This window comes from Rutidosis leptorrhynchoides, chromosome 11, assembly GCF_046630445.1.
Source record: "Rutidosis leptorrhynchoides isolate AG116_Rl617_1_P2 chromosome 11, CSIRO_AGI_Rlap_v1, whole genome shotgun sequence".
Lineage (NCBI taxonomy): Eukaryota > Viridiplantae > Streptophyta > Magnoliopsida > Asterales > Asteraceae > Rutidosis > Rutidosis leptorrhynchoides.
Genome location: NC_092343.1, coordinates 195,945,862 through 195,972,825, shown reverse-complemented (window position 1 = coordinate 195,972,825; position 26,964 = coordinate 195,945,862).

The window sequence follows — 26,964 nt, the reverse complement described above, 5'->3', positions numbered from 1 at the left end:
TCTTAATAATGATAATAATATAAATAATAATAATATAACTAATGGAGAGAGTAATATGTGAATGAAGGTGTGCCTCTAATCTGAATTCGATCGAGCTTTTATACACATAACCTGACCACACACCTCATGCGATCACATGAGGTTATAGAGGGGAACTCATGCGATCACATGAGCCCCAGTCGCCGCTCATACTTGCTTAACTTCTTGTGTCGACGATTTTTATTTAATATATAATATATATTTATTTAATTTATATAATTAATTATATATAATATAATATTCATGTGTATAATTGACTTGTAATTTTAGTTCCGATGACTTGTACGTTGTCACTCGACTAATGTCCCGTCTCCGGTTTTTCGAATATCCTTACGTACGCTAAGAAAACTTGTCCTTTACGTTACGCGACGTGTACCTTTATCAATAATTAGACTTAATCATCGATAGACTACATTACCCAAAGTATAACCTTTACATTTAAGTGTCGTGGTCATTTGCTTCTATAAATCGACTACTCGATATTTGTTAAAATATATTAAATAATATTAATTTAAAATCTTTATTATAAGAAATATAAATATAATCAATATTATATTTTGTCATTTATAAAATATATATATTATCATTTAGAAATTTATATAACAAATATATATGCATTCGAAAACTTTATCTAACGATATAATTTATAGTTTTTCAAAACTAATTATATTTAAAGTTTATAAAAATATAAATTCTAAATCTTTTAAATAATAGAAAATATAATATCAAATAACGTTTACCCTTTAAAACTTAACTTGATGTAATTCATATATGTACTAGCGTTTTCACAAGTTCAATCAACTTATTGAAATATCATTCGGACGAGTACCACTATTGTTTACAAAAATGATTTGAAATTTCATATATATACTTATATTAAAAATTAATAATACTTTTACTAATCATTAAGTTTTTAAACACGTTTTTAATCTTTGTTATATTTATTTATATTTTATTGAATCACAAACCATTATCATCTATACTTTTTCAAAAGGTTTCTAGAAAGATTCTAAAGTTTAAAATACCGTTAAAACTTTTATCCTTATCATAATGATTCATTAACAAATTTTTAAAAGTGGTTCTAGATATTTTAAAATTATATCCGTTTTAAAGAAGACGCGACTCTCAAATCGTTTTATATAATTTCTAAAATTTATAACAATAAAGATAATAGTAATAACTTTAATAATCTTAAAGTTTTATAATATGTTTCTACTTGTAGACCATTTATTCCGCATATTGTTAAAAAGAATAGATTTTCTCAAATCAAAGTGGACCTCATAACAGAGACCCGTAATCATAATCACAATGTATTTGATAGTTCAATCATTTGATATTATCTTTTGATGGAATTCAACATAATAACAAGTTTCTTAATGTTAATAAAATCATGAAACCAATTCATATTAAGTTATAACAAGCGGAAGCATAATTATTAAGAAAACAAGTTTATATGCATAACCATTTATATTGAATTCCATATATGTATCAAGTCATGAAATAATGCTTACATATATAAAATAAGTGAGTAAGGAAGAAAATAATACCTCCTCAACTTAATTGAGGGTGAGTTTGAAGAGGAAGAAGATGATGAAACAATGCACCAATACACCCTATATATAGTTAGGCTTTAGAACCTTAGTGAGCTAGCAACCTAAGATTGAAACCCTCTTCTTTCTCACCTTGAAAACTGGACAGCAGCAAGTGAAAGAATGATGATGAATGAAGCTTCAAAACTATGAAACCTCAAGGGATAATACCCCAAACTTGTACCCAACACCTAATACTATGGTTAGAATTTAATTATACTTGATTATCACTTGAAAAACCAAGCTTAAGACCCATTCTTTTCTGCTGAAAAACATGACAGAATGCAGCAAGCAGGAGCAGTTTTTTTACTAGTTTTTCACCATGGAATAAGTGCAATTGCATGTAGATTTAAATCTCCAACAAGTCCTACCTCTTGTACCCATGCACATGAGGAGTTGTGCTACTCAAAAGCAACAAGAATCTTCCATCTTTTGTCCTCCTTGGAGACTTAAAATGCAGTCCACCATGAGGTGGTATTAATTTTTATAAAACTTGGTAGTTTTATAAAACATGTTATATAAAATATGCAATTGTTACTTATATATATTTTATAAACCAACTTATAAAATATAACACAACATAATTATTTAAACCTATAAATAATTAAATATAAATTATCCAAATAATTTATCTCAAGTGATAATATTTTAGAAAACCGATTTTCTAAAGTCCAAGTGTCGCGTATTTATTTAACGACCCAATCGTCGAGACTAAATACGTTATAAGGTGTCGGTAAGTTTGTTATTGGGTATGACCCAACTTGGATCATAACATACTAGCCACATTAATCTAATATGTCGCTCGGGCATACAAATTACCTTCAATCTCCCACTTGCACGAGAAACATAAGAAATTAATGCAAGTGATGGATACCACCTAACGACCGTCCATCACCCCCAATATGTTATGACTTTGTGCCATTCAATAACATCATTCCTTTCGAGTTCCCATCTCGAATATGAATAGGTGAATCTTTCATCATTTCCTTTCATCCTAGATGTCATGTTAAATCCAAGAGACACAGAGTGATGACTCTCTACTAGATTTAACTTTATCAGGCCTTAGACATCTGACTCTCGACGAATAAGAGGGATAAATTCCATCTTGACTACATACGTCCTAAATATATACCTTGCATTGTACCTGATCTCTTCCTTATGAACTACCATATTTCAGAATAGCGAAGGAAAGAATCAAGGAACAATACTTGGTAAATATCTGAGCCCAATACGTATCTCAGGTCAGAGGATACAATGATATTTGCCTTTACTCAAGATTACATGTGATCAACCACAAAGGCTCCATTTAGTAAATCTTAAGGGCGGGTCTTCCAATATTTGTATCCTACAAATATCTATGAACCTTGGTTGCAACCTTGCCCCACATTCATCTCGTGAATGCATACCAATCCAAGTTCATAATAGTCTAAACCTCACATTCGCTCCCACAAATGTGATTGACTACGGAATTTAGAATAATTACTTATTCATGGATAAAATATGCAAAATAGGAACATAACTCAAAATAAATTAATGCCATAATTATATAAATGAGTTTGAACAATTTTGTTCCGTTACAATACTTAAAACAGATCATGACCAATCACTAGAATATCGAAGCCCTAATGCACAAACATGTCCTGCATGTTTTTTGTCCATGTAAGAGCTTTGTGAGAGGATCCGCTATATTAAGATCTGTGTGAACTTTGCGAATACATATCTTTCCCTTTTCAACTTCATCCCTTATGTAGTTGAATCTCCGCTCAATGTGATGGGTCTTTTGGTGAGTACGAGGTTCTTTGATTTGAGCAATCGCACCCTCGTTGTCACAAAAGATCTCAAGAGGGTCCGGAATGGAAGGGACTACTCCTAAGTCGTCGATGAATTTCTTCATCCATGCAGCTTCCTGAGCTGCCAATGATGCGGCGATGTACTCCGACTCTGTAGTGGATAATGCAACAACATCCTGTTTTGAACTCTTCCAAGAGACCGCACCTCCATTTAACGTAAAGACATAACCGGACTGTGATCGAGAATCATCTCGATCAGTTTGGAAACTTGCATCCACGTAACCTTTTACAGCGAGTTCCTCCTCACCAGATCCATATATTAGAAACATATGCTTAGTCCTCCTAAGGTATTTCAATATACTTTTAACAGCAATCCAATGGCTGTTTCCTGGGTTATTCTGGTATCTACTTGTCAGGCTAAGAGCGCATGACACATCCGGTCTAGTGCATATCATTGCATACATGATTGACCCAATGGCAAACGTATATGGGACTTTCTTCATTCTCTCCTGTTCATCTTTCGTGGTGGGGCACTGAGATGAACTGAGAAGTGTTCCCTTTTGAATAGGTACCAAACCTTTCTTAGAGTTCTCCATCTTGAACCTTTTCAAGATCTTTTCAATGTATGCACTTTGATTCAAACCTATCAGTTTCTTAGATCTACCCCTGTAGATCCCAATCCCTAAAACGTATTGTGCTTCTCCAAGATCCTTAATGGAGAAGCATTTGCTTAGCTAAGTTTTAACACCTTGCATTTCCGGAATATCATTTCCAAATAACAATATATCATCCACATATAGTACAAGGAACATGATTGTGCTCCCACTAGCTTTCTTGTATACACATGCTTCATCACCATTTTTAATGAAGCCAAATTTCTTGGCCTCCTCATTAAAACGATGATTCCACATTCTAGATGCTTATTTCAATCCGTAGATTGACTTCTTTAACTTGCATACCTTTTTAGGATACTTCGGATCAACAAAACCTTCAGGCTAAACCATATAGACATCTTCCTCAAGATGTCCATTTAGGAAAGTGGTCTTGACATCCATTTGCCATATTTCATAATCATAATGAGCAGCAATGGCAAGTAATATCCTAATAGACTTTAGCATTGCCACAGGCGAAAAAGTTTCATCATAGTCAACCCCTTGAGTTTGAGTGAAACCTTTTGCTACAAGTCTAGCTTTATATGTATCCAAGTTTCCATGTATGTCGGTTTTCATTTTGAAAAGCCATTTACAATCAACTAGCCTTGAGCCAGTAGGTTGTTCAACAAGTTCCCAAACTTGGTTGTCATACATGAATTGCATCTCAGCGTTCATGGCTTCCTACCATTTATCCTTATCAATCCTTGATAAAGCATCTTAGTAGTTTGTTGGTTCATCCAAATCAACTACATAGCAACCATCCATGAGAAACCTATATATCTCAGGAGGATTACTAATCCTACCAGATCTGCGAACGTCTTGTGTATTTTGATCATCCATTTGATCACTCTCAACATTTTCATGTTGAGTGCTAGTGTCAGCCAATTGTGTATCATCTACTTGATCTTGAACCTCTTCAAGATCTATCTTCCTTTCACTATTTCCTTCCATTAGGAACTTAGTTTCAAGGAATTCCACCTTCCGAGCAACAAATACATTCTGCTCGGATGGATCATAGAAATAATATCCCATATCATCCTTGGGATATCCTATGAAGATACACTTCATGGATTGAGCATTCAACTTATTAGGGACGTAACGCTTAGGATAAGCTTCACATCCCCATACCTTTAAGTATGATAGAGATGGAGGTTTTCCAAACCACATCTCACTTTCTTGTTTGGGGCCATATTTAAAATACGAGCCGCGGAGCATAGACAATAACCCCAAAATGATAGAGGTAACGAGCTTCTAGCCATCATAGATCGAACCATATCCATTAGGGTTCGGTTCCTCCTTTCGAAAACTCCATTAAGTTGTGGTGTCCAGGGTGGAGTAAGTTGCGAGATAATCCCACAACTTCTAAGATGATCTTGGAAAGCATCGCTTAGGTATTCACCTCCTCTATCGGTACGAAGTACCTTGATTGTCTTATTGAGTTGATTTTGTACTTCGTTTTGATATTCCTTTAATGCTTCAAAAGTTTCGTCCTTATGTCTTAACAAGTAGACATATCTGAAACAACTGAAGTCATCAATGAAAGTAACGAAGTATCTTTCACCATTCCTAGTTATGGGCTTAAAGGGTCCACATACATCCGAATGTATTAATTCCAATAAGTCCTTAGCCCTTTCATAGGTCCCTTTGAAAGGTGCTTTAGTCATTTTGCCTTGTAAACAAGATTCACATACATCAAACGAGTCTATTTCATTTGATTTCAAAAGGCCATTCTTTTGAAGTGTATGCATTCGATTCTTGTTTATGTGACCAAGGCGATAATGCCATAAGTAGGAATCACTCAAATCCCTTTTGAGTTTCTTGTGTTTGCATGGTATATTGAGCTATTGTATGATGTGTCACCATGAACCAATTCATAAATGCCATTCGAAGGTGAAGCCTTAAAATAGAACACATTATCTAAAGAAACATGGATTTCATCATTAATGAAATTAAGATTAAAACCATATTGTTTCAAACGGGATACAGAAATAATGTTTCGTGACAAATTCGGTGCATACAAAACATTTTTCAAAATAAGCTCCAAACCACTTGAAAGCTTTAAAACAAAGTCTCCATGAGCTTTCAAATGCACCCTTGCTCCATTTCCCATGAAGAGACTTGTTGTTCCCACATCTTGATCACTTCTTTTGAACCCCTGCAAAGAATTGCAAATATGAGTTCCACATCCTGTGTCTAATACCCATGTATTAGAAGAAGTAATACTAAGCTCAATGTATACCATATATACATTACCTGAGGTTTGCCTTGCATCCCTCTTTTCCTTCAACTCCTTAAGGTAGACCGGGCAGTTGTGTTTCCAGTGACCCATTTCACCGCAACCGAAGAACGGATCTTCCTTGGGGTTAGTCTTTCCGGCAACCTTTTGATTCTTGTTATTGTTGGTTGGGGTAACCACCTTCCCCTTTCCCTTGCCCTTGCCTAGGTAGGCGGGTCCTTTCCTCTTAGCCGCCTTCGGCTTAGAAGTGTTATTGTTTTTGGACCCGCCTTCATTGATCATAAACACGGGTGAAGCCCTTTTACCCATGCTTGCCTCTGCCGTCTTAAGCATGGCATGTAATTCGCCAATGCTTTTATCCCATCCATTCATGTTGTAATTCATTACAAATGTGTCAAACCTCTTTAACAAGGAATTAAGGATAAGGTCCGTGGCTAATTCATTAGACACGTTGCAGTTTAGACGGTTCGCTCGATCAATTAGGCTTTTCATCTTAAGGACATAAGATGAAACGGATTGGGAGTCATCCATCCGACATGCATGAAGCACTCGGACCGTTTCAAAGTGCTCGACACGAGCTAGTTGAAGGAACATCTCCTTTAACTGTGTGATCATGTTATATGCACTATGATGCTCGAAATCCTTTTGGAGTTCTGGTATCATAGTCCCAAGCATGAGGCAAGAAACTTGCACCGAATCGGTGCAATATTTCTCCCAATAAGCCATGCCTTCTGTATCATCCTCGTCCGATTGATCGGGAATGGGGTCTTCCAACACATACGCCCTATCCTCAAGTTTGAGGACAATTCTTAGATTGCAGAACCAATCCATGAAGTTCGTATGGTTGAGTTTTTCCTTTTCGAGGATTGACCTCAACGATAGGTTGTTAAAGTTGATAGGTGCGTCTGGAATGTGGTTGTTATTGGCGGCCATCTACAAAATTTAACAAAGTTGTTTAAGTATTAATTTTAATTTAACAATCAATACCCTTTAAATCCAATTGATATTTATTAAATTTTAGAATCCAACGGTAGACCAAATTTCGGTTAGGTGACCTTTATCCCGTCATTTGATTTAGCTAGGTAGTCATTATATGACAATTGCAATCCTTTTGCAACTTCTAAGTTATAGGATCATGCAATCCTTTTGCATGGCATATTATCCAATCAACGCCTATTTGTTCATCATGCTTCGGTGACCCTAAGTTCATGATTTCCAAATCAAGTCATCCTACTTGTTTAGACATGTAAACTTAACATACAAGTGGTTAGGTGACCTTTATCCCACAAGTGTGCGAAATTTACCTTAATCATATTAGTTTGCTCTTAATGGTTAGGTGACCTTTATCCCATTATGAGTTCCCTAATATTTTTAAGTGTTGTACAAAAGGATGGCGTTTAACTTGTTTACCTTGTTAATAAGGGATTTTAAGTTTTCATTAATTCTAGTTTGAGAAAACAATCATGCCATACACCAACATGCATTTAGTGTATGGTTAATTTGAAATCCATTTTCAAGTCTTGTAATTTTAGCCAATTACTTGATATAAACCATTTTATATATATGATCCTTATCATGTTCTGAATAACCGATTATAATTGTCCTTTTAGCCATTTTTAATTTAACCATTTAAATTGACGTTTTTGCATGTCGTTAATAATGTTTTAATTTAACCAATTAAATTGTCATTTTCTAGTTGTTGACTTGTGTGATTAACTTGTAGCATACAAACATACAATCCACATAATCATACAAAACCACCACGCATGCAAAATCATATGTTCACAATCAAGCCATTTTGGTGGACATTTGTTTAGCCAAAAACAAATGCCACCGGTGAAGGGGTTATAGCACAAAGTAGGAGATTTTAAATCTCCCACTTAATCTTGCATCCAAATGCTTCTTCATGTGTTCTTCAAGTCTTCATCATCTTCACCATTTTACAAAATATATCCTAATACATTTTATCTAAAAGAAATGAAATTACAACCTAATCTACTTTACATACCAAATATAAAATAAATTACATAATCAAATGAATTATTACATGCCAAATGAATAAATATTATTACAAACCAATTGAATAAATATTAATCAACCATGCATGCAACCAAACACAAGGTCAAGGCTTAGATTGTGAACATTTACATTCAACCAAAATTAGACCAAATGGAAGAACTCAAAAACCCATTTTGGGTCTCCTTAAATTCGGCCTAAAATCCAAACCCACCCAAACCCGACAATTTTTGCATTCCATTTTCATGTATGTACTTGAAATGCAAATATAGTGGGTTTAAAGACCATATAAGAAGCATAATCAATAGACCTCGGCTCTAGATATCATTGATGAAATTCAACATAATAACAAGTTTCTTAATGTTAATAAAATCATGAAACCAATTCATATTAAGTTATAACAAGCGGAAGCATAATTATTAAGAAAACAAGTTTATATGCATAACCATTTATATTGAATTCCATATATGTATCAAGTCATGAAATAATGCTTACATATATAAAATAAGTGAGTAAGGAAGAAAATAATACCTCCTCAACTTAATTGAGGGTGAGTTTGAAGAGGAAGAAGATGATGAAACAATGCACCAATACACCCTAGATATAGGTAGGCTTTAGAACCTTAATGAGCTAGCAACCTAAGCTTGAAACCCTCTTCTTTCTCACCCTAAAAACTGGACAGCAGCAAGTGAAAGAATGATGATGAATGAAGCTTCAAAACTATGAAACCTCAAGGGATAATACCCCAAACTTGTACCCAACACCTAATACTATGGTTAGGATTTAATTATACTTGATTATCACTTGAAAAACCAAGCTTAAGACCCCTTCTTTTCTGCTGAAAAACACGACAGAATGCAGCAAGCAGGAGCAGTTTTTTTACTAGTTTTTCACCATGGAATAAGTGCAATTGCATGTAGATTTAAGTCTCCAACAAGTCCTACCTCTTGTACCCATGCACATGAGGAGTTGTGCTACTCAAAAGCAACAAGAATCTTCCATCTTTTGTCCTCCTTGGAGACTTAAAATGCAGTTCACCATGAGGTGGTATTAATTTTTATAAAACTTGGTAGTTTTATAAAACATGTTATATAAAATATGCAATTGTTACTTATATATATTTTATAAACCAACTTATAAAATATAACACAACATAATTATTTAAACCTATAAATAATTAAATATAAATTATCCAAATAATTTATCTCAAGTGAAAATATTTTAGAAAACCGATTTTCTAAAGTCCAAGTGTCGCGTATTTATTTAACGACCCAATCGTCGAGACTAAATACGTTATAAGGTGTTGGTAAGTTTGTTATTGGGTATGACCCGACTTGGATCATAACATACTAGCCACATTAATCTAATATGTCGCTCGGGCATACGAATTACCTTCATCTTTTAACTCCGTCGATAATTATATTAAATATATTTTGAAACAAGTACGTTCATGTAAAGTATTATACATCTAATACTTTGTTAACGTTTTCAAGTTATAATATATACACATATACATATAATCATATCCGTTCATATAATGGTTCGTGAATCGTCTGAATTTGGTCGAGGTTAAATGAATGTATGAATAAATTTTACACTTCTTGAGATTCAACTTAACAAACTTTGCTTATCGTGTTAGAATAATATAAAGATAGAGTTTAAATTTGGTCGGAAATTTCCGGGTTGTCATAGTACCTACCCGTTAAAGAAATTTCGTCGCCAAAATTTGATCGAGGTCGTCATGGATAACAATAAGAATGTCTTCATGACTAATATGAGTTGATAAATAGAATTTTATCATCATTGAGTAATATGGATAAAATAATTCGATTACTCGAAGCGTATGAGTGAAGCTATCATAAAAGAGTGAAATGAGAAAATAGAAATTCATCTTATCTTTTGACGTCATCATGGTTGATCTCCGGATTAAAGAAAATCTTTGAAATCTAAGTAAGATTTGATTCTTCGACGATTAAGGAATTATGATCCTCTTCGATTTAATGCGATAATCTGTCTCGATTTCTCTGTCGGATATTTCACTATAAATCCACTCCCTTCGTTTTCTTATTTTCACAGTTCACATCTTCCATTCTTTCTTCCTCAATTCATACTTTAAAGCATTCATTAATATGCTCCATTCGGTTCTGCTTCTTGATGTAGTGACCCGAACTTTTCCATGTTTATATATATTAATTGAGATTGATATTTACATGATTAAATGTTTCCAACATGTTAAGCAATCAAACTTGTTAAGACTTGATTAATTGAAATATGTTTCATATAGACAATTGACCACCCAAGTTGACCGGTGATTCACGAACGTTAAAACTTGTAAACACTATATGATGACATATATATGGATATATATATAGTTAACATGATACTATGATAAGTAAACATATCATTAAGTATATTAACAATGAACTACATATGTAAAAACAAGACTACTAACTTAATGATTTTTAAACGAGACATATATGTAACGATTATCGTTGTAAAGACATTTAATGTATATATATCATATTAAGAGATATTCATACATGATAATATCATGATAATATAATAATTTAAAATCTCATTTGATATTATAAACATTGGGTTAACAACATTTAACAAGATCGTTAACCTAAAGGTTTCAAAACAACACTTACATGTAACGACTAACGATGACTTAACGACTCAGTTAAAATGTATATACATGTAGTGTTTTAATATGTATTTATACACTTTTGAAAGACTTCAATACACTTATAAAAATACTTCTACTTAACAAAAATGCTTACAATTACATCCTCGTTCAGTTTCATCAACAATTCTACTCGTATGCACCCGTATTCGTACTCGTACAATACACAGCTTTTAGATGTATGTACTATTGGTATATACACTCCAATGATCAGCTCTTAGCAGCCCATGTGAGTCACCTAACACATGTGGGAACCATCATTTGGCAACTAGCATGAAATATCTCATAAAATTACAAAAATATGAGTAATCATTCATGACTTATTTACATGAAAACAAAATTACATATCCTTTATATCTAATCCATACACCAACGACCAAAAACACCTACAAACACTTTCATTCTTCAATTTTATTCATCTAATTGATCTCTCTCAAGTTCTATCTTCAAGTTCTAAGTGTTCTTCATAAATTCCAAAAGTTCTAGTTTCATAAAATCAAGAATACTTTCAAGTTTGCTAGCTCACTTCCAATCTTGTAAGGTGATCATCCAACCTCAAGAAATCTTTGTTTCTTACAGTAGGTTATCATTCTAATACAAGGTAATAATTATATTCAAACTTTGGTTCAATTTCTATAACTATAACAATCTTATTTCAAGTGATGATCTTACTTGAACTTGTTTTCGTGTCATGATTCTGCTTCAAGAACTTCGAGCCATCCAAGGATCCATTGAAGCTAGATCCATTTTTCTCTTTTCCAGTAGGTTTATCCAAGGAACTTAAGGTAGTAATGATGTTCATAACATCATTCGATTCATACATATAAAGCTATCTTATTCGAAGGTTTAAACTTGTAATCACTAGAACATAGTTTAGTTAATTCTAAACTTGTTCGCAAACAAAAGTTAATCCTTCTAACTTGACTTTTAAAATCAACTAAACACATGTTCTATATCTATATGATATGCTAACTTAATGATTTAAAACCTGGAAACACGAAAAACACCGTAAAACCGGATTTACGCCGTCGTAGTAACACCGCGGGCTATTTTGGGTTAGTTAATTAAAAACTATGATAAACTTTGATTTTAAAGTTGTTATTATGAGAAAATGATTTTTATTATGAACATGAAAATATATCCAAAAATTATGATTAAACTCAAAGTGGAAGTATGTTTTCTAAAATGGTTATCTAGACGTCGTTCTTTCGACTGAAATGACTACCTTTACAAAAACGACTTGTAACTTATTTTTCCGAATATAAACCTATACTTTTCTGTTTATATTCATAAAATAGAGTTCAATATGAAACCATAGCAATTTGATTCTCTCAAAACGGATTTAAAATGAAGAAGTTATGGGTAAAACAAGATTGGATAATTTTTCTCATTTTAGCTACGTGAAAATTGGTAACAAATCTATTCCAACCATAACTTAATCAACTTGTATTGTATATTATGTAATCTTGAGATACCATAGACACGTATACAATGTTTCGACCTATCATGTCGACACATCTATATATATTTCGGAACAACCATAGACACTCTATATGTGAATGTTGGAGTTAGCTATACAGGGTTGAGGTTGATTCCAAAATATATATAGTTTGAGTTGTGATCAATACTGAGATACTTATACACTGGGTCGTGGATTGATTCAAGATAATATTTATCGATTTATTTCTGTACATCTAACTGTGGACAACTAGTTGTAGGTTACTAACGAGGACAGCTGACTTAATAAACTTAAAACATCAAAATATATTAAAAGTGTTGTAAATATATTTTGAACATACTTTGATATATATGTATATATTGTTATAGGTTCGTGAATCAACCAGTGGCCAAGTCTTACTTCCCGACGAAGTAAAAATCTGTGAAAGTGAGTTATAGTCCCACTTTTAAAATCTAATATTTTTGGGATGAGAATACATGCAGGTTTTATAAATGATTTACAAAATAGACACAAGTACGTGAAACTACATTCTATGGTTGAATTATCGAAATCGAATATGCCCCTTTTTATTAAGTCTGGTAATCTAAGAATTTGGGAACAGACACCCTAATTGACGCGAATCCTAAAGATAGATCTATTGGGCTTAACAAACCCCATCCAAAGTACCGGATGCTTTAGTACTTCGAAATTTATATCATATCCGAAGGGTGTCCCGGAATGATGGGGATATTCTTATATATGCATCTTGTTAATGTCGGTTACCAGGTGTTCACCATATGAATGATTTTTATCTCTATGTATGGGATGTGTATTGAAATATGAAATCTTGTGGTCTATTGTTACGATTTGATATATATAGGTTAAACCTATAACTCACCAACATTTTTGTTGACGTTTAAAGAATGTTTATTCTCAGGTGAATATTAAGAGCTTCCGCTGTTGCATACTAAAATAAGGACAAGATTTGGAGTCCATGTTTGTATGATATTGTGTAAAAACTGCATTCAAGAAACTGATTTCGATGTAACATATTTGTATTGTAAACCATTATGTAATGGTCGTGTGTAAACAGGATATTTTAGATTATCATTATTTGATAATCTACGTAAAGCTTTTTAAACCTTTATTTATGAAATAAAGGTTATGGTTTGTTTTAAAAATGAATGCAGTCTTTGAAAAACGTCTCATATAGAGGTCAAAACCTCGCAACGAAATCAATTAATATGGAACGTTTTTAATCAATAAGAACGGGACATTTCAGTTGGTATCAGAGCGTTGGTCTTAGAGAACCAGAATTTTGCATTAGTGTGTCTTATCGAGTTTGTTAGGATGCATTAGTGAGTCTGGACTTCGACCGTGTTTACTTGAAAAATGATTGCTTAACAAATTTTGTTGGAAACTATATATTTTTAACATGTGAATATTATGTGATATATTAATCTCTTAACGCGTTTGATATTATGTGATAGATGTCTACCTCTAGAACAAGTCCCATTGACTCACCTAATAATAATGAAGAGTCAAATGTAAATTGGAATGATTCGTGGACTGATTCACAAGTTCCCGAAGAGGAACCGGAAGAAGAGTCGGAACCGGAAGAAGAATCGGAACCGGAAGAAGAATCGGAACCGGATGAAGAAATAGAACCGGTGGGGGAAATAATAAAACGGTTAAGTAAAAGAAAATCCTCAACCAACCGACCAAGGTTAATTATGGTCAATGGTGTTTCCGCCAAGGAAGCAAAATATTGGGAGGATTACCAATTCTCCGATGAATCGGATTCCGACGAGAATTCCGATGATATTATAGAAATTACCCCAACTGAATTTAAAAAGGCAAAAGAAAATAATAAGGGAAAGGGCATAAAAATAGAGAAATCTAATTCCAACCCCGATGAACTTTATATGTATCGTCAACGCCCGAAGTCCTTAAGTTGTAACAATGACCCGGGAACCTCTAACCCACCAGGTTTTTCTAAACCAATGTGGACAACGACGGCTCGTATTAGGGGAACATCATATATCCCTAGAAACTTGGCAAAACGAACCAAAACCGAAGAAGAAGAAACGAGCGAGTCGGAATAAGATAGTTGTATTCGTGTGGTGTAATATATGTAATATAGTGTTCTTATGCTTTATGATATATGTAAAAACTGCTTGTATTAATAAGTATTTTTTTATGAATCTAACTCTTGTCTATTTTACAGTTTAAAAACACAAAATGGATAGACAACCCAATATTTTAAGAGACCTACCCGGAAACATAATTGATGAAATCTTGTCTAGAGTCGGCCAGAATTCCTCGGCACAACTATTTAAGGCGAGATCAGTTTGTAAGACATTCGAAGAACGTTCCAAGAATGTCTTGGTTTATAAGAGACTTTCGTTTGAAAGATGGGGGATATCACATTGGGAAACCCATAAGTTACGATGTGTTTACTTTGACGCATATATTGCGGGGAACCCAAATGCTATTTTACGCAACGGGTTAAGAAATTATTTTGACTCAATATATCCGAATATTGGACTTCGTGATTTAGAAAAAGCGGCTAACATGCAACATAAAGAAGCATGTTATGCTTACGGATTAGTAATGTTCGCTTCTCACCAAAGTGAGAACAAGAACATCGGGCTACAACTATTAAACAAAACGTTTCCACAAGTGACGGAGTCGGTAATTGGGGTAAGAAATGAGGTTTTTAGATTTTTACGGGACTGTTGGACATTACGTAACCCTAGTCCCTTTGACGACGTTACAACACGCTGTCTTATCAACGGCCATAACGGTTATGTTGCACAAGACCAAGGATGGGAAGTAGTCCTAGTAAAACCAGAATGCATGACTTGTTTCTGGACGTATGAATTACGTGTCTTTATTGCCTTTGCTGAAAGACTTGTGTACTAGCTAGAATTATCTTCACAACTATCTTGTATCAAAGTTATTGTGTGCTATATTTCATGCTTTATGTAAAATAAGCGGTATTGTAAGTTTGTAAAATATTGTATAAAAGTTTGAACGCGAAATATTATTATAATCAGTTTTTCATATAGAATTGTAGTAGTTGAATTGTATATTAGCCACTAAGTATGAACTTAACGGGTAGGTACTACCCGAATTTAAACTTATAAAACGCTAATATAAAGAAAAATCTTTTATAAATGAGTTCATATTATGCTACGAAATACTATTAACTACTCTTAATATTCTGTATGATTAACTTGTTCCATTTAACTATTTTGAAGGAAATGGCACCGACTACTCGACACACCGTGAATATGAATGAAGAGGAATTCCGTACTTTTCTAGCTTCAAACATAGCCGCAGTATAGGCTGCGCTACATACCAACAATAACCTTTGATCTAGCAGTACAGGAAATCGTGTAGGATGCACCTACAAAGAATTCACTGCCTGCAAACCTTTGGAATTTGATGGAACCGAAGGACCGATCGGATTGAAACGGTGGACCGAGAAGGTCGAATCGGTGTTTGCCATAAGTAAGTGTACTGAAGAGGACAAAGTAAAGTACGCTACGCATACCTTCACAGGTTCTGTGTTAACATGGTGGAATACCTATCTAGAGCAAGTGGGACAAGACGATGCGTACGCACTACCGTGGTCAGCATTCAAGCCCTTGATGAACGAGAAGTACCGTCCCAGAACCGAGGTTAATAAGCTCAAGACAGAACTTAGAGGGTTACGAACCCAAGGATTTGATATTACCACGTACGAAAGACGATTCACAGAATTGTGCCTATTGTGTCCGGGAGCATTCGAAGATGAGGAAGAGAAGATCGACGCGTTTGTGAAAGGATTACCGGAAAGAATCCAAGAAGATATAAGTTCACACGAGCCCGCCTCCATACAACAGGCATGTAGAATGGCTCACAAACTCGTGAACCAAATTGAAGAAAGAATTAAAGAACAGACTGCTGAAGAGGCCAATGTGAAGCAAGTCAAAAGAAAGTGGGAGGAAAACGGTGATAAGAATCACCAATACAACAACAACAGCAATTACAACAATAATCGCAACAATTATCCCAACAATCGCAACATCAATCGCAACTACAACAAACGGCCCAACAACAACAACAACAACAACAACAACAGCAACTACAACAATCATCCCAACAACAATAATAACTGCAACAACAACAACAATCAGAAGCAGCTATGCCAAAGGTGTGAAAAGAATCACTCGGGGTTCTGCACCAAATTTTGCAACAAGTGTAAAAGAAATGGTCATAGCGCAGCGAAGTGTGAGGTCTACGGACCAGGGGTTAATAGAACGAAAGGAACAAATGGTGTCGGAACGAGTAATGGCGGAGCAAGTAGTGTCGGAGCAAGTTATGCCAATGTAGTTTGTTATAAATGTGGAAAACCGGGCCACATTATTAGAAATTGCCCGAACCAGGAGAACACGAATGGACAAGGCCGTGGAAGAGTTTTCAATATTAATGCGGCAGAGGCACAGGAAGACCCGGAGCTTGTTACGGGTACGTTTCTTATTGACAATAAATCTACTTACGTTTTATTTGATTCGGGTGCGGATAGAAGCTATATGAGTAGAGATTTTTGTGCTAAATTAAGTTGTCCATTGACGCCTTTGGATAGTAAATTTTTACTCGAATTAGCAAATGGTAAATTAATTTCAGCAGATAATATATGTCGGAATCGAGAAATTAAACTGGTTAGCGAAACATTTAAGATTGACTTGATACCAGTAGAGTTAGGGAGTTTTGATGTGATAATCGGTATGGACTGGTTGAAAGAAGTGAAAGCAGAGATCGTTTGTTACAAAAATGCAATTCGCATTATACGAGAAAAAGGAAAACCCTTAATGGTGTACGGAGAAAAGGGCAACACGAAGCTACATCTTATTAGTAATTTGAAGGCACAAAAACTAATAAGAAAAGGTTGCTATGCTGTTCTAGCACACGTCGAGAAAGTACAAACTGAAGAAAAGAGCATCAATGATGTTCCCGTCGCAAAAGAATTTCCTGATGTATTTCCGAAAGAATTACCGGGATTACCCCCACATCGATCCGTTGAATTTCAAATAGATCTTGTACCAGGAGCTGCACCAATAGCTCGTGCTCCTTACAGACTCGCACCCAGCGAGATGAAAGAACTACAAAGCCAATTACAAGAACTTTTAGAGCGTGGTTTCATTCGACCAAGCACATCACCGTGGGGAGCTCCTGTTTTGTTTGTCAAGAAGAAAGATGGTACATTCAGGTTGTGTATCGACTACCGAGAGTTGAACAAACTTACCATCAAGAACCGCTACCCACTACCGAGAATCGATGACTTATTTGATCAACTACAAGGCTCGTCTGTTTATTCAAAGATTGACTTACGTTCCGGGTATCATCAAATGCGGGTGAAAGAAGATGATATTCCAAAGACTGCTTTCAGAACACGTTACGGTCATTACGAGTTTATGGTCATGCCGTTTGGTTTAACTAATGCACCAGCTGTGTTCATGGACCTTATGAACCGAGTGTGTGGACCATACCTTGACAAGTTTGTCATTGTTTTCATTGATGACATACTTATTTACTCAAAGAATGACCAAGAACACGGTGAACATTTGAGAAAGGTGTTAGAAGTATTGAGGAAGGAATAATTGTACGCTAAGTTTTCAAAGTGTGCATTTTGGTTGGAAGAAGTTCAATTCCTCGGTCACATAGTGAACAAAGAAGGTATTAAGGTGGATCCGGCAAAGATAGAAACTGTTGAAAAGTGGGAAACCCCGAAAACTCCGAAACACATACGCCAGTTTTTAGGACTAGCTGGTTACTACAGAAGGTTCATCCAAGACTTTTCCAGAATAGCAAAACCCTTGACTGCATTAACGCATAAAGGGAAGAAATTTGAATGGAATGATGAACAAGAGAAAGCGTTTCAGTTATTGAAGAAAAAGCTAACTACGGCACCTATATTGTCATTGCCTGAAGGGAATGATGATTTTGTGATTTATTGTGATGCATCAAAGCAAGGTCTCGGTTGTGTATTAATGCAACGAACGAAGGTGATTGCTTATGCGTCTAGACAATTGAAGATTCACGAACAAAATTATACGACGCATGATTTGGAATTAGGCGCGGTTGTTTTTGCATTAAAGACTTGGAGGCACTACTTATATGGGGTTAAAAGTATTATATATACCGACCACAAAAGTCTTCAACACATATTTAATCAGAAACAACTGAATATGAGGCAGCGTAGGTGGATTGAATTATTGAATGATTACGACTTTGAGATTCGTTACCACCCGGGGAAGGCAAATGTGGTAGCCGATGCCTTGAGCAGGAAGGACAGAGAACCCATTCGAGTAAAATCTATGAATATAATGATTCATAATAACATTACTACTCAAATAAAGGAGGCGCAACAAGGAGTTTTAAAAGAGGGAAATTTAAAGGATGAAATACCCAAAGGATCGGAGAAGCATCTTAATATTCGGGAAGACGGAACCCGGTATAGGGCTGAAAGGATTTGGGTACCAAAATTTGGAGATATGAGAGAAATGGTACTTAGAGAAGCTCATAAAACCAGATACTCAATACATCCTGGAACGGGGAAGATGTACAAGGATCTCAAGAAACATTTTTGGTGGCCGGGTATGAAAGCCGATGTTGCTAAATATGTAGGAGAATGTTTGACGTGTTCTAAGGTCAAAGCTGAGCATCAGAAACCATCAGGTCTACTTCAATAACCCGAAATCCCGGAATGGAAATGGAAAAACATTACCATGGATTTCATCACTAAATTGCCAAGGACTGCAAGTGGTTTTGATACTATTTGGGTAATAGTTGATCGTCTCACCAAATCAGCACACTTCCTGCCAATAAGAGAAGATGACAAGATGGAGAAGTTAGCACGACTGTATTTGAAGGAAGTCGTCTCCAGACATGGAATACCAATCTCTATTATCTCTGATAGGGATGGCAGATTTATTTCAAGATTCTGGCAGACATTACAGCAAGCATTAGGAACTCGTCTAGACATGAGTACTACCTATCATCCACAAACTGATGGGCAGAGCGAAAGGACGATACAAACGCTTGAAGACATGCTACGAGCATGTGTTATTGATTTCGGAAACAGTTGGGATCGACATCTACCATTAGCAGAATTTTCCTACAACAACAGCTACCATTCAAGCATTGAGATGGCGCCGTTTGAAGCACTTTATGGTAGAAAGTACAGGTCTCCAATTTGTTGGAGTGAAGTGGGGGATAGACAGATTACGGGTCCGGAGATTATACAAGAAACTATCGAGAAGATCATCCAAATTCAACAACGGTTGAAAACCGCCCAAAGTCGACAAAAGAGCTACGCTGACATTAAAAAAAAAGATATAGAATTTGAAATTGGAGAGATGGTCATGCTTAAAGTTGCACCTTGGAAAGGCGTTGTTCGATTTGGTAAACGAGGGAAATTAAATCCAAGGTATATTGGACCATTCAAGATTATTGATCGTGTCGGACCAGTAGCTTACCGACTTGAGTTACCTCAACAACTCGAGGCTGTACATAACACTTTCCACGTCTCGAATTTGAAGAAATGTTTTGCTAAAGAAGATCTCACAATTCCATTAGATGAAATCCAAATCAACGAAAAACTCCAATTCATCGAAGAACCCGTTGAAATAATGGATCGTGAGGTTAAAAGACTTAAGCAAAACAAGATACCAATTGTTAAGGTTCGATGGAATGCTCGTAGAGGACCCAAGTTCACCTGGGAGCGTGAAGATCAGATGAAGAAGAAATACCCGCATCTATTTCCAGAAGACTCGTCAACACCTTCAACAGCTTAAAATTTCGGGACGAAATTTATTTAACGGGTAGGTACTGTAGTGACCCGAACTTTTCCATGTTTATATATATTAATTGAGATTGATATTTACATGATTAAATGTTTCCAACATGTTAAGCAATCAAACTTGTTAAGACTTGATTAATTGAAATATGTTTCATATAGACAATTGACCACCCAAGTTGACCGGTGATTCACGAACGTTAAAACTTGTAAACACTATATGATGACATATATATGGATATATATATATATAGTTAACATGATACTATGATAAGTAAACATATCATTAAGTATATTAACAATGAACTACATATGTAAAAACAAGACTACTAACTTAATGATTTTTAAACGAGACATATATGTAACGATTATCGTTGTAAAGACATTTAATGTATATATATCATATTAAGAGATATTCATACATGATAATATCATGATAATATAATAATTTAAAATCTCATTTGATATTATAAAAATTGGGTTAACAACATTTAACAAGATCGTTAACCTAAAGGTTTCAAAACAACACTTACATGTAACGACTAACGATGACTTAACGACTCAGTTAAAATGTATATACATGTAGTGTTTTAATATGTATTTATACACTTTTGAAAGACTTCAATACACTTATCAAAATACTTCTACTTAACAAAAATGCTTGCAATTACATCCTCGTTCAGTTTCATCAACAATTCTACTCGTATGCACCCGTATTCGTACTCGTACAATACACAGCTTTTAGATGTATGTACTATTGGTATATATACTCCAATGATCAGCTCTTAGCAGCCCATGTGAGTCACCTAACACATGTGGGAACCATCATTTGGCAACTAGCATGAAATATCTCATAAAATTACAAAAATATGAGTAATCATTCATGACTTATTTACATGAAAACAAAATTACATATCCTTTATATCTAATCCATACACCAACGACCAAAAACACCTACAAACACTTTCATTCTTCAATTTTCTTCATCTAATTGATCTCTCTCAAGTTCTATCTTCAAGTTCTAAGTGTTCTTCATAAATTCCAAAAGTTCTAGTTTCATAAAATCAAGAATACTTTCAAGTTTGCTAGCTCACTTCCAATCTTGTAAGGTGATCATCCAACCTCAAGAAATCTTTGTTTCTTACAGTAGGTTATCATTCTAATACAAGGTAATAATCATATTCAAACTTTGGTTCAATTTCTATAACTATAACAATCTTATTTCAAGTGATGATCTTACTTGAACTTGTTTTCGTGTCATGATTCTGCTTCAAGAACTTCGAGCCATCCAAGGATCCATTGAAGCTAGATCCATTTTTATCTTTTCCAGTAGGTTTATCCAAGGAACTTAAGGTAGTAATGATGTTCATAACATCATTCGATTCATACATATAAAGCTATCTTATTCGAAGGTTTAAACTTGTAATCACTAGAACATAGTTTAGTTAATTCTAAACTTGTTCGCAAACAAAAGTTAATCCTTCTAACTTGACTTTTAAAATCAACTAAACACATGTTCTATATCTATATGATATGCTAACTTAATGATTTAAAACCTGGAAACACGAAAAACACCGTAAAACCGGATTTACGCCGTCGTAGTAACACCGCGGGCTGTTTTGGGTTAGTTAATTAAAAACTATGATAAACTTTGATTTTAAAGTTGTTATTATGAGAAAATGATTTTTATTATGAACATGAAAATATATCCAAAAATTATGATTAAACTCAAAGTGGAAGTATGTTTTCTAAAATGGTCATCTAGACGTCGTTCTTTCGACTGAAATGACTACCTTTACAAAAACGACTTGTAACTTATTTTTCCGACTATAAACCTATACTTTTCTGTTTATATTCATAAAATAGAGTTCAATATGAAACCATAGCAATTTGATTCACTCAAAACGGATTTAAAATGAAGAAGTTATGGGTAAAACAAGATTGGATAATTTTTCTCATTTTAGCTACGTGAAAATTGGTAACAAATCTATTCCAACCATAACTTAATCAACTTGTATTGGATATTATGTAATCTTGAGATACCATAGACATGTATACAATGTTTCGACCTATCATGTCGACACATCTATATATATTTCGGAACAACCATAGACACTCTATATGTGCATGTTGGAGTTAGCTATACAGGGTTGAGGTTGATTCCAAAATATATATAGTTTGAGTTGTGATCAATACTGAGATACGTATACACTGGGTCGTGGATTGATTCAAGATAATATTTATCGATTTATTTCTGTACATCTAACTGTGGACAACTAGTTGTAGGTTACTAACGAGGACAGCTGACTTAATAAACTTAAAACATCAAAATATATTAAAAGTGTTGTAAATATATTTTGAACATACTTTGATATATATGTATATATTGTTATAGGTTCGTGAATCAACCAGTGGCCAAGTCTTACTTCCCGACGAAGTAAAAATCTGTGAAAGTGAGTTATAGTCCCACTTTTAAAATCTAATATTTTTGGGATGAGAATACATGCAGGTTTTATAAATGATTTACAAAATAGACACAAGTACGTGAAACTACATTCTATGGTTGAATTATCGAAATCGAATATGCCCCTTTTTATTAAGTCTGGTAATCTAAGAATTTGGGAACAGACACCCTAATTGACGCGAATCCTAAAGATAGATCTATTGGGCTTAACAAACCCCATCCAAAGTACCGGATGCTTTAGTACTTCGAAATTTATATCATATCCGAAGGGTGTCTCGGAATGATGGGGATATTCTTATATATGCATCTTGTTAATGTCGGTTACCAGGTGTTCACCATATGAATGATTTTTATCTCTATGTATGGGATGTTTATTGAAATATGAAATCTTGTGGTCTATTGTTACGATTTGATATATATAGGTTAAACCTATAACTCACCAACATTTTTGTTGACGTTTAAAGCATGTTTACTCTCAGGTGAATATTAAGAGCTTCCGCTGTTGCATACTAAAATAAGGACAAGATTTGGAGTCCATGTTTGTATGATATTGTGTAAAAACTGCATTCAAGAAACTGATTTCGATGTAACATATTTGTATTGTAAACCATTATGTAATGGTCGTGTGTAAACATGATATTTTAGATTATCATTATTTGATAATCTACGTAAAGCTTTTTAAACCTTTATTTATGAAATAAAGGTTATGGTTTGTTTTAAAAATGAATGCAGTCTTTGAAAAACGTCTCATATAGAGGTCAAAACCTCGCAACGAAATCAATTAATATGGAACGTTTTTAATCAATAAGAACGGGACATTTCACTTGATATATTCCTAACTTTCATATCTGTCATTCTTCTTTTTCATCTGCTGCCGGAAGAATCTATTTACTTCTACTACACTCTTGATTTTGTAGTTTTCTTAGTTCTCTCGTGTCTTTATATTGCTATATGCATCGATATATACGGTTTGTAATTTCTGATTTGTTATTAGGTTTTGTATCTTCCCTTATATTTCGATGTCTCTGCTTCTGTCTTTCTATAATCATTGACATCTACAGTTAATGTTTTCTCCTATTTGCTGCAATTTATACTCCAATTTCCATTTCAGAGTTTCATTCTTTGGTTTTCTCTTCTTGCCATTAAGCACCGCATGTAATGGTCCAGAATTTGTAGATATGAATTTCGGAATGAATATGGTTAATGTTCTAAGAAGGAAATGGTGATGGCACGATCTTGATTTGTCAAATTACCAGAATATCCCGGAAAAGGCCGAATTATTAAGAAAAATATTTTCTTTATATGTTTAGAGGTTAAGTAGAATACAAGAGTCGTGTAACATGGCACATGATGACGTTAGGATCTGTGAATCATCACGTTCCATTTAGAAACTCAGCATGACTTACTATAATATAATCACGTTGATCAAGTTTCATTATATTATACTAACTCATACTTCAATTCCCAACACTACTTCAAAAATATTCATATTTTAAACTCGAAGGTTTCAGAATTTAGAAACTAAAATAGTTTCTTTTATGATGTAACACAGATAGCGCGAAGAGGTGAATGATTTCGGATAACAATAGTTATGAAGATATCTTCATAAACATTGAAGATATTTATAATGAAAGATATAATGATATCTTATAATATCTAAGATCAGAGGATGATGAAGCATATTGTCCGTAAGGGTTTAGAGTCAGGAGCAAGATATTCGTTAATGACTTCAGCAGACATTGATTCATTTAGATTCTTTGAAGGCAGGTTTAGTCTTTGTGATTTATCCACAGCCTCCTTCATAGTTTGCTCAATCCGTTTTCCAGTTTCAAACCTTCTCTTTTTATGAGCTTTTCCAACACCTTATTCTTTATCATCAACCCATCGACTATTAAGGTCGTTTACAGTTTTTGCTGCTTCATCAGCATTTTTTCAAAATTCGAAGAACTAGTTCGCAGTTTAGGGTGTTTTTCAGAAACTTCACATTCGAAGTATGTAAGTCTAGGAGATGGACGTTATATGTATATATATAACTGTTGATGTAGACATTCTACGAGATTTCAAAATACTGATTGCTGATTCTCGATAATTGGTATGACAATTCTCGTTACAAGGTGCGGATGAGTATATGATAGGGTTTCAATGAATATAATGATTTTTCTGATAGTCAAAAATTAATGACGTTGTTGGTAAGTTTACTGCTAATGTGGTGGAATATAAATGATTCCCCGGTAACGATGGCGAAAGGGCAACGTATATCGAGGTTATAATAAGCCTGTTTCGACTGAAAATTCAAAGTTGACTTGCTGGAGCTGTGATAAAACTGGCTACTTTGGAAAGGAATCGCAAGGTTATTTTTTCTAATAAATGCCAAAGGATCTGATGTGAATACGTGTTAAACTTTTACTTTGGTTTCGGGAGTTTCCAGATGCATGATTATGGATAACATGTGGTTGGATCATCATTTCGATTGGTCATTATTTGAAGTGTCTTCAGGAATTTTGAGGGGTTTGAACACAGATTGTAATCGTTAATATACATATGATGTTCTAGGATTACAAATATTTTTTTCTGGGTTCTATGAATAGAAATGATGTTCAAGCACAATTTTGAAGTCAAAGTATAGCTTTGAAAGATGTAGGAATCTAAGAGTGATGATACCGGTTATATCTCGACTTGGATTCTGATATGTTAAAATCAGAATATGTAATTGAATTTAGATGAATATGGTTGTTTTGATTTCTATGAAAGAATGTATATCGTTGTGAAAGTAGTGAGTATAGTTGATGATTTGTTGAATCAGAATTAAAGAATGTAACATATTAATTGTGAATTTATATAACTCTCGGGTATTACCTACCCGTTAAAAGTTTCACAAGTAATATGTTGTACCAGAGAATTTTATTGCCATCTTTATGAAAATATATGTATATTTTCTTCAGATGTAATATAGATTTAATGAGTTAATATTAAATTAAGCTCATTTGATTTTCGACTCAAACTAGAAATGGATAACTTCTAAAACCTTAGAAATTGCGTAATCTTCGCGGATTATTTCTTCAACGTAAATGAAATCATGAATCAATACTTCATTATTCATTTTTATTGATATTTCTTCAGTGAATGATGTTGGTGTTCGTGGAATTCTTGTGAACTTCGCAAGGTACGAATGATGTTGTCTATAAAGTTTCGAGTATATCGAAAGTGTAAAATCAAATATGTAATTGAATAATACACTTAATTTATTATGAAACGGAATTCATTGAATTTGAAATAGATATTGTAGTTAATGATGGTTAAATTGCTAACGAAAGATGTATATCATAGCATATTAGTAATATGAATTTAACCGAGTAGTATCTACCCTTTTTCAATTCATACATAATAGCTTTTTATCTCAAAATTTATATATAAAAAAAATACATATAATTTCTTCAGGGGGAATTAGTTAATACTTCATAACTCGTTGATACAATATACGCGTTGTTGATTAGTGATGATGTTTGCGGTGATTATGGATCTGGAGGAGCTTGTGATATTGTAGACGCTATTGATTCTGACGATGCTGACGGCACTGACAGTGCTGGTGATGCTGAGGGTACTGGTGATGCTGCTGGTAAAACAAGTCTAGTTTGTAAATCATGCACCATTCTGGTCAGGGTTTCTACTCTTCCATCTATCATTTCGGTCCACTCATCTGATTTATGGTTAAAGCTAGAATAGATAATCTCTAAGACTTTAGAGATTACATAATCGTCGCATAATGTTTCTCTAATGAAGTTATGAATCAATACTGCATCTGTTATTGTTGTTGGTACTCCTTGGTATCTGTGGTGCGTATGACGTTGATGCTCGAGATACAGATTATGATGTTGAGGTGTGGGATGTGGATGTTGTTGTTGGTGGTGATAATGATACTATTGGTGTTGATGATGGTGGTACTGTTGATGCCGGTGATATTGCTGGCACTTGTGGTATTGAGGCTTGCGGTGTGGATGTTGTTGGTGGTACTGGTGTTATTGATGGTGCTTGTAATCTTTGCACCATATTCTCCAAAGCCAATACTCGAGCGCGAAGCTCGTTAACTTCTTCTATTATTCTGGGATGATCGGTGGTTCGAACGAGCGGGTGAATAAGATCTAGAATTTGGGATAATATATAATCATGACGAGACACTCTGGAAATGAGAGAGAAAATGGTGTCTCGA